The sequence below is a fragment of the Contarinia nasturtii genome, unplaced genomic scaffold, assembly GCF_009176525.2.
Source record: "Contarinia nasturtii isolate CC-2019 unplaced genomic scaffold, AAFC_CNas_1.1 Cnas_scaffold_476, whole genome shotgun sequence".
NCBI lineage: Eukaryota > Metazoa > Arthropoda > Insecta > Diptera > Cecidomyiidae > Contarinia > Contarinia nasturtii.
The window spans coordinates 207,186-216,817 of NW_022197829.1; positions in this window are offsets into that span (position 1 = coordinate 207,186).

Sequence of the window (9,632 nt, forward strand, 5' to 3'; positions counted from 1 at the left end):
CATAGTTTTCAGCCGAAAAGACTTTTTTTCATTTTATTTCCGTAAGATTTTCTTGGCAGACATTTTAAAAGATGTCAAAATGAGGAAAAGCGGTAAGTCTCAAATAATCAATTCAGCTTGAGCTGTTAACAAACTCAGCATCAAATCCGTATTTAAACTTTTTTTACTACCACCATCGTTTTTTCGCACCAACGAGCATTTTTCATTTATCTCTAAAAAAATAAAGGGAAGAAGATTGCAACAAGAAAAAAAAAAATTCTGTCAGCATGGTTTCCTGTTATAAAATGAATTTATCCAGATCGATATATGTTGACGTCTTAAGTAGCATTGCCACTTTATTGCAGCTTTCACCCCGAAAAAGAAAGTTTGGTGTGTTATTTTATCTGCTCTTGTCGATTTAAAAATCAATGCGACACACATTTTTTGTCATCTTCTTCGTTTCTGCATTCTCTACTTGCGATTCACCCTCAATCAATGTGGTCGTGTTTTAACATTTTGACACTTTTCTCTCCCTCACACCCACTCAACTCATCATTATTATTATTATCATTAGGTATTTTTTTTACTGTGTCTCGAGTACTCTGACTCTTATCTTCTATCTCTCTTCTTCTAGCATTGCACTTCGAAATTTTTTATTCATGTCTTTATTTCCATTTTATAGTAAGAGCTTTTCTGCACGAATTATTTTTTGATGGAATCCATTTCGTTTCATTTATTTAATCCTCATCTTATGGATTGTTTGCTTTTTTCACACACACACACAACCGATTTCTATCTTCTCAATCAAGTACATACTCTTCTTCTTCTTATTTGATTATTTATCTTAAAGTGCGACTTCGTTCGACAATATTTTTTTTGTGCGCTTATTTAAACTATTGTCACATTTCATTCGACGCGAAGCGATTATACTTTCGCTTCTCTTTCCGATACACAAGGTTTTGTCGTCATTGTCAATAATTTTTAACAATGTTTTGCACAGTTTTTGGCCCTTTCGCGAAGGTTTTTACTTAGTTACTACTAAGGTTAGCGAAGCAAAGAAAATATCGAGAAAACCATTTGAAACTCAACAACCGTTGGAATAGAAACGAACCGAGTCTTAAGACATTTTAGTTTTAAAATAAGACATTACCAAGGAAATGTTAATGGCATATAAACCCATGGCATTATATATACAGTCAACATCCCTTTTTCTATAAACGGAATATTTCCAAGAGAAATGTTTGTAAAAATCACTTAAATGAAAGGATTCATTAACCTGTTTTGAACGTATCGAGAAAGGGCGTTAAATAAGGAAAAATTTAATCTTAACAATAAAGCTTTTTTTCTTTATTCAGCTTTTTCTTGGTTTTGGTTTTAAATTGAATGTAGTCTATAATAAAATGAGGAAGAAGGTTTAACCCCTGTGATTTTCGAAGGAATTATTTGAATTTGCTTGAGTTTTTGTAAATTGAGCAAAATTATTCTCATTTTTTTCGATTTTTTTTTCGATCAACAACCTTCCCTGAAAATTTTTGCTCGCACATTACTGCTCTATTTACATACATTTTGATATTGCGCCAATTGAAAATGTTGAGATTTAAAGCGGAAACGAATAAAGCTTGGGCTTGTGAAGAAATGCGTTTAGTGAATGGATTGAGTGCATTTAAAGATATTCATTTGAAAACAGAGTATCCCATTGGAATATATGAATTTAAAAAAATATTCTTCCTACCTTAAGACAAATATTTAATGGTGGATGGATAATAAATCAATTTGCAGTTATTTTATACGATGTAAACATTTGACATGCGACTAAATCTTTTTTACCTTAACATGAACGATTCGACATTTTACAATAACGTCATTTTTCAACTTGTTATGACTAAGTGGTAGCAAAAAAAAAAACAAGGGCATCCCCCGATAGCAATTGTCAAAAATATGACTTTTCTGCAAAACGTTGCCAGCGCCATCTGAGAAGCATGTGACAGCTGATATTTCAATGTCATTTCGATACAAAATGCGTAAACAAACCGACGAACGCACAGAAAAATTATTTTTATGTTGCTTCTGTGGCATATTTATTAAGAAAAATAAAAATAATCTAGATCGCCATGAACGACTTAACGCGGATAAAGTCAAAAAATATAAATGTTGTGCAAAAAATTATGAGTCAAAATTTACAAACAAAGAGAACTATTACGTGCATTGGCAGAAACAACATAGAAAAAGTGTGATACCGGACTGTTTAATTTTTTTTTATGAGAAACCAAAATTGAAAAAACGATTATTTAAAATGCGTGAGGCCAAAATACAAATTAAAAATTGTGAAAAGCCAATTAGCTATGAAATCTTACAAGCTGTTGGCTTATTACAAAATGCTTGTGTTAAAATTGAAAATCAAATTTCAAAATGCTTGGAATCAAATCCATTTTTTGGAGAATTAAAATAAACAGTGCTATAATATCTCCTTTAATGTTTAATTTCAATGTTAGCAGCTGTTAGTTTTCACTATTTAAACAATTTGGACATATTTGGAATATTTATTGTATTTTACTCCTGAAACGCATCTAATGCATTAGATGCGTTTCAGGAGTAAACTTCAATTTGCACCAGTTTGATTTAATTCTTAATTATTGGGTGTATAAATTAATTTTGATCGTTTTTTTGGTGAAAGGAAACATTTATTTAAAAATAATAAGAATGAGTACATTAACCAATGTACTGCCCATAGTTAGCTATGACTTCGGCCCATCTTCTTGGCAGCTTGTCGATTCCGCGTCGAAAGAATTCCTCATCTTTTCCAGCTATCCATTGATCGACCCATTTTCGCACTCCTTCAGAATTTCGAAACGATATCTCAGACAAGCCCATTTGCATTGATCGAAACAAGTGGTAGTCAGAAGGGGCAAGGTCTGGAGAGTACGGGGGGTGATCAAGCTCACCCCGACCAGAGTCCCCTATCTTTTTTTTTGCGATGTTTGGAATATGTCAAATTTTGATGAATCCTTCGACTATTTCTTGTCGCAGTTTTTCTCAATTTTTCTCTCAGTAATCTGCTCAAACGTATTGGTTGTAGTCGATACCGATCCCCCGTGACAGTTTCACCCGGTTTCAGCAGCTCATTATACACCACACCACTTTAATCCCACCAAATAATGAGCATTACCGAGAAATCATCAAAATCCTGCTATGCAATCGATTTTGATGATTGTGTGGGATTGAACGCTTATTTTTATGCCTGAGGTTATCGTAGCAGATGCCCTCTTCACTTCCAGTTACAATACGATACAAAAATTCCTTTCTCTCCTATTTTTGGAACATTGTGCCAAAATGTGAAAAACGTCTTACAACTAGTTTTGGATTCAACTGGTATGGCACAAAATTCCTTTGGTCTTACCTCATTATAGAAGTCTTAAAAGGATTGATTCGCATATATTTAATGCTTCTGATGTTTTCTGATGCATTTTCATGCATCTTTATCGAATTTAAAATGCCAACAGCCCATCATTCAATTTTTTTTGGTGAGTTCACAGTTTTTCAACAAATTCACCACTTCTTTTTCACCAAATTCAACATTCTCTGTGGCGAATGAGAGGTCTCGTCTCCTGCAACATTTTATAACCTTTAGATGTATTTTCACTTTATTCAAAGTGAAAAAATTGAACCAAAGGAGACCAGACAGAAAAACACTTTTTCATCGCTCATTTTGAATCGATCAGAAAATAATGACACTGTGTCAAAAATAAATCTTTCTGCTCTGAATTAGATTGGCAAATGTCACATGTACAAAATGCAATTGGATTCAACTGTCAAACTTCATACAAGTTTAAGTGGCGACATCTAATTGTCAGCGATCAAAATTAATTTATACACCCAATAATTGAAGCTTGATTTAATTTGCACAAACTACAGCGTTTATTGCGCGGCATTAAAAAACCAAAAATGTAAACCAATGCACATAGGAGACTTAACGGGACTCTTACTCTACTGTCAAACACAAACCATTCAATTATATTCATTCGCAATGTCCTACAAATTGGATTTACGAAAAAGTGTCTCAAATGGTTTTGGCGAGCTAAGTTCAAAACAAATTGTGCATGTGTCTAAAGATGAACCAATCTCTCTTCGAACCATGTATCGTGTTTCATGGACTTAGTATGAAGATGAGATGGTTGGTCAAGTAAAAATTCATTCATAATCCAAATTTGGATTAAAACAATAGAATTAGACACTATCGTTAGTAATCAGCAAAATAGGTTTCGAAAAAATTCCAAAGGGTGTCTGAAATTGGGTGTTTACTTCAACTTATAGCATCTATCTGATTTAAGACAAAATTTTGGTTTGCAAGCGGAAAAAACCACAATAATGGCTCACTTCTTAAAATATGACATTTCCATGAAAAAAGAACCATCTGTTTAACTTCACAAAAAAACACCAAATTAATTATTTCTCGTCTGTTTTTGGATGTATGTTATAGGCGAAGGTCCAAAATACTTGAAACGAGCAACAATTGGCGCGAAGATTCGAGAGAAAGTTGAAAGAAATCGACAAGTCGGTCCGCCAAAGCATGATTTTGAAGGTTCGATACAAACTTCGACAAATCGAAGACAATGGTCCATTCAGTGTAATGCAAATGTGCTATTCGATAGCCCATGAATAAAGGTTTAAATCAATAAAAAAGAATTTAATAGTGTGTCTTTGTTGTTCAAATGACATGCTTATGAATTTGTGCAAATTTCAGTGGGACATATGTTATAGAATAAGGTATTTTTGAAACAGGTGTTCCCTTCTATTCTGCATTAAGTTGATATTGTTTCCGTTGAGCGGTTTCACCATCGTTGCACGTTTTTCGCTTTTGTATGGAGATAGTTTTAAACTGTCAACAAATTAAATTCATTTCATTTAAAAAGGTAAAATGTTTTGGTGTATAAGAATTGGAAATTGGCTGACAAAAATGGGGAATTGACCCCCCAAAAATAGGGAATTGGCTGTCAAAAATGGTGCATTTGGTTGTGACAAATCGGGAATTGGCTGTCAAAAATGTAGCTTTTGGTTGTCAAAAATAGGAAAATTTGGCTTTCAAAAATGGGGAAATTGCCCCCCAAAAATTGGGAATTGGCTGTCAAAAATGCGTCGATAAAAAAAACGAAAAAAATGAGTAAAAATTTCTTGAAAGTAAGAAAAAGTAATATTATTCGATGCAATTTGATATTTTAATTACATTATCTTTCTTATGGTTTTTTGTCTTTTCTTCATTTCATGGTTTCATATTGTTCCCCCGCTAGGGCTATCACAGCGGATGGCAGTTCGCGCGAGTGACGAAACCACATTAGTGTGTTGAACTCGCTATATATACACGTAATATACGAAATCCAGACCTAGAAGGCCTTTCGCCCCAATTGATCTATGGTTGGAAAGCTCTTGGGCTATAGATCAAGAAAAAATATAAAAGTTCGAAAATCGGTCCACCTGTCTTCAAAATATGGCCCTTTCAAGAAAAGGGTCAAAATTCAGTTCTATGGCCATAGATGACACAAAATGAGGTTGTTGACCCCTGAAACATCGATATTCGGATTCTAGAGCTCAGTACCTTTCCAACGATACCTCAAACGTCGAAATCGATCAATCCGTTCGAAAAAAATTTAATTTTAAAAATTTCATATGATTTTTCTATATTTTTCTATAAAATTCATTTGGTATATCTGTCCGCGATTTTGCGTAGTTGTTAGTTGTTTCTGATCTTTTTGAAACTTTCTTGGATTAAAGTACACAAAAAACTAATATAAGACTTTTTTGTTCCGGCACTTTTCGATTTGGCCGCCATGTTGGCCGGTCTCCAAAAGTCACTTTTTGACTTTTGTCCCTAGAGTCACCGAGGCACATCCACTTGACACACCCGGACATATGCATATCGTTGGAAAGGTCTTAAAGCCAGCTATCGAATGGTGTCATTTGCGGTCCAAAAATGTCAAGTTGGAGTGGCCAAATTGGCCAAAAACCAAAAAGTTACCGTTCGGCCGGACACATGACGTACATTTTTGCGAAAAAGACTGCATATGTTCTCTTGAAAATTTCATCAATTTAAGCCCCAAGTCAAAGATAAAAAAAATATGGATACCACACACCACAGAAAAAACCACTTTTCTCCATTATGAACCACAATTATACTAGGGGGAAAGAACAAGCCAAAAAGCTAAAAAAATACGATTCAATACACAAAATAAATGTCAATACGTGTAAATACGTGTAAATACTTGTCAATACTGGAAATGAATGTAAATACCGGTAAATACGCGTAAATAAAAATTTCGTCAATCGCTAATGTCAAACTGTCTTATCGACTGAATTATTCATACAAAAAACTCTAAAAAGTATACTTTTTGTCAAGTGGATGGCTCTAAGAAGAGACACATTGCGAATGGTTTACATTAATGCCATCTGTTGGCTTGGAGAGATGGGAGAGATTGTGACATTTTTGACGTAATGTATTTTACGTATTCATGTTTTTGGCAAGTCATTTGTCAATTTGGAACGTCCTGTTTCAATATCAATCAAATCACCAACCCATTTGTTAGGTTACATAAAATATTTAAAAACAAACATAAAACAATACACAGCTTTTGGTAAAAAACAAAATAAAGAGATAAAATAAACTTAAAGAATAAATTACTGATAAAAAATATATCAGTCTAATATTTATTTCTCACCATTTTTATAACGCTATTTACAGCGACTTCAAAATGCGAAAAATGACGAAATGTCATAAATCTAAATTGACAAATGACTTGTCAAAAACATGAATACGTAAAATACATTACGTAAATTTGGTTGGAGACGTTGGAGAAAAATAATATTTCATCATTTTCATCATAAAAAAAAAATATAGTTTTGTTCAAAAATTCAAATAAAATCAAATTTAAAAAATATATTATTATTATAAAGGAAAAATATATTACTTAAAATAAAAATAAATAATAAATATGTGCATTTGTGTTACGTTACATAGAGCAAATTTGTTTACATGCTAGAGATGTAAATTTAGTTGAGGGATGTCAGGTATGATGGCGCTGATTAGCGAGACTCGCATAAAAAAGTCTCCAATCTCATATATGTGTCATCCACGTGCTTTTTGTAAATAAAAAATAAAAATAAAAATTTTTTTTAATGTTTTTTAGCGGAAATTAATTTTCTTTTTAATTTTGCTGGGATTTGTGCGGTGATTATTCGCTGATTATTAAATCAGAAATAAATATGCGTAACATAACCTCACTTTTAATTACGTAATTAAAATTTACGTAATAAAGTATTACGTACGAATTTTTTTATTCATTTATTTATATGTAGGGGAGAGTCACGTAGGTTGAGACGGGTTTTGTTTTTTGGTCATTTTTTTTACTTATACAATTTATCAAGGAAAGTTATATACCGTTGGAAAGGTACTGTTCCGAGCTACAGCTTTGCCCAAAGAAGTAGTTGTGTATCTCCAAGAACACAAAAGTTTTGGTCAATTTTCCAAACATATGATTTTTGGCCTCCCAAAAATTTGGCACGTAGGTTGAGACACTATGAGTAATTGAAAATGGGTTGAATAAAATAAAGTTTAGACGCCATATTTTGAGTGGTTATTGTTTATTTCTTTATTATGAAGGCCTCCGCCACAAAAAAATGATAAAAAAGTTGACAATTTCATGAATTCTTAATCAATCCGTGAGATCAGCATCAGAATCGCAATTTTGACAAGTGTAGTAACTGCGTGTCATATGGACGCATTTCAAATGAAATAGCCGCTTGCAATTATTACATTCAATTGAGTTCGATTTTGGTCAATTTTGATGGCACATTTTGCATGCAGATCGTGCAAAAATCGATATTCTCGTCCGACGTTGATGATGATTTTTTCTTTGCGGCCCGTGTTGGCTGTGATCGCTTTTTGGGTGTTGCTTTTGGCGATGACCCCTTTCGCTTTATTGCGCCTTTCTCCTTCTTTTCTGCAGCCTCGATACGTTTTTGTTGGTTTTCCTTGAGTTTGGAAACACTTTCAGGTGATGTTAGAACTGTGCTCGTTCCTAGCTTACGGGCACGATTTGATTTCTTTCGCGGTGAACCTTGTTGAACTGGACCAATATCGCTCAGTATTGACGACAAACTTTCGGAACGAGAGCCCATTGATGTGGTTGATGTTGATGCCACAGATGGTGCGGCCGATGTTGTTGCCACAGATGGTGCGGCTGACGTTGTTGCTTCTGAAGTTGACACTTCAACGTTTAATCCCACGTCAAGTTCGCTTGTTTCAACACAAATTCGTCGTTGATCTTCTTCAGTGTGTTTTTTGCATGCAGAGAATGTCGATAAATTCAAAGAAAAATGTGATAACTTGAAAACAAATCACTTTACACGAACGTCAAATTGCAATTCCGAACACAAACAAAGATAAAATGACATTTCTGGTGTTTTCCCACCAAAATACATAGCGTCATATACTGTCTCAACCTACGTGACTCAAAGTGTCTCAACCTACGTGATTTGCCGCCATATAGGCATGACGCTGTATTTTTGGTTCAACACAAGATATGTTCGGAATTTCTTCGGATTGTTAAAATACAACAAAAACTGTAATGTAAATGTCATGCTCACCTTTTTGTACCACAAAAAATGGCAATTTTTTTTACTTTGGTCAAATTTTTGAAATCACTTTTTTCCGAAAAATTTTTTGGGTGCTCTGGCTCAAGTACAATGAGTGCGTGAAAACACGTCAATACACTACGAAAAGTTTACTAACAATGATTCAACAACTTGACAGTACAAATAACATGTCTGCCAGCTGTCAAACAAAAAAATTTCGGGGTGTCTCAACCTACGTGCCGTCTCAACCTACGTGACTCTCCCCTAAATATTTTGAACGGGATTGGTGCTAGGATTGGTGTCACAAAAATGAAAATAAAATTAATCCCCTGATTAATCCTAGATTTAATCTATATTCAATAAAAATATTTATTCAAATTTTCTACAATAATTACGTAATTAAAATTTACGCAATAAAGTGAGGTTATGCAATTCATATTTATTTTGAATTTTTTATTCATTTATTTATTGCGTAAATTTTAATTACGTAATTAGAAAATTTAAATAAATATTTTTATTGAATATAGATTAAATCTAGGATTAATCAGGGGATTAATTTCATTTTCATTTTTGTGACACCAATCCCGTTCAAAATATTTACATATAAATAAATGAATAAAAAAATTCGTACGTAATACTTTAATACGTAAATTTTAATTACGTAATTAAAAGTGAGGTTATGTTACGCATATTTATTTTTGATTTAATAATCAGCGAATAATCACCGCACAAATCCCAGCAAAATTAAAAAGAAAATTAATTTCCGCTAGAAAACATTAAAAAAAAATGTTTATTTTTATTTTTTATTTACAAAAGTATACTTTTTAGAGTTTTTTGTATGAATAATTCAGTCGATAAGACAGTTTGACATTAGGTTTGACAAACGAAATTTTTATTTACGCGTATTTACATTCATTTCCAGTATTGACAAGTATTTACACGTATTGACAAGTATTTACGTCTCAACAATATGACTCAATACGATCAATATTTGTAAATATCGTTCAATATTTGTAAATATCGTTCAATAT